The 734-nt window shown below is 41.6% G+C and overlaps 1 non-coding gene across 1 annotated transcript; it reads left to right on the plus strand.

The window, feature by feature from the left end:
* Positions 1-242: 242 nt before the first annotated feature.
* Positions 243-349, plus strand: LOC142167705 (small nucleolar RNA R71). Its single transcript, XR_012697792.1, has one exon. It is a non-coding gene; the product is annotated as a small nucleolar RNA R71 (small nucleolar RNA).
* Positions 350-734: the final 385 nt, after the last annotated feature.

The raw sequence follows: 734 nt of genomic DNA on the forward strand, positions 1-734 counted from the left end.
GTGGCAACTTGCGCTGATAATGCAAAAATAGAATCTAACTCGAGGACCCCTACAGAGTTTTGAACTGTGTGTCTGCCTATCTCTCTTGCCATTCAGGATTACTTTTGGAGAATTTGTTCAACAATACATAAATCTCTTCAAATCTATTCTCCAACACTTGACCCCCCACTACAATGTCTACCATAATTTTTACCTCTAGTTGTAACCCTTCTATGAAGGTATGAGCCAACACTTCATTAGTCTGGTTGTGATGAGGACAATCTCTAAGTAGTCCCTTGAACCTTTCCCAAGCTGAATATAAGGACTTGCCCTATTTTTGTTTAAAAGAGACTATCTCACTTCTGATCTTTCCAGTTTTTCCTGAGGGGAAGAATCGTGCCAAAAAGTTTCTAGCCAGATCATTCCATGATGTAATAGAGTTAGCCAGTTTCGCCTTCAACCACCTCTCTACTTCACCCAACAGAGAGAACGGGAACATCGTGAGCCTCACATAGTCAGTGACACCATTAGTGATATAAGTATCACTAATATCCAAGAAATTCAGAATTTGTTGCTGTGAATCCTCATATGGAAGACCCATAAATTGCCCATTTCCATGTAGCAGCTGGATCATGCTCTGTTTTAGCTCAAAGTGCCCAGTGGTTCTGGGCTTCACAATGTTGGAGATGGCATTAGCAATGCTAGGCATCGCCTCCTCCTGAACCGCCATATGTTTCTCATCTGCCATATCTATA

The sequence above is a fragment of the Nicotiana tabacum genome, chromosome 12 (assembly GCF_000715075.1).
Source record: "Nicotiana tabacum cultivar K326 chromosome 12, ASM71507v2, whole genome shotgun sequence".
Classification (NCBI taxonomy): Eukaryota; Viridiplantae; Streptophyta; class Magnoliopsida; order Solanales; family Solanaceae; genus Nicotiana; species Nicotiana tabacum.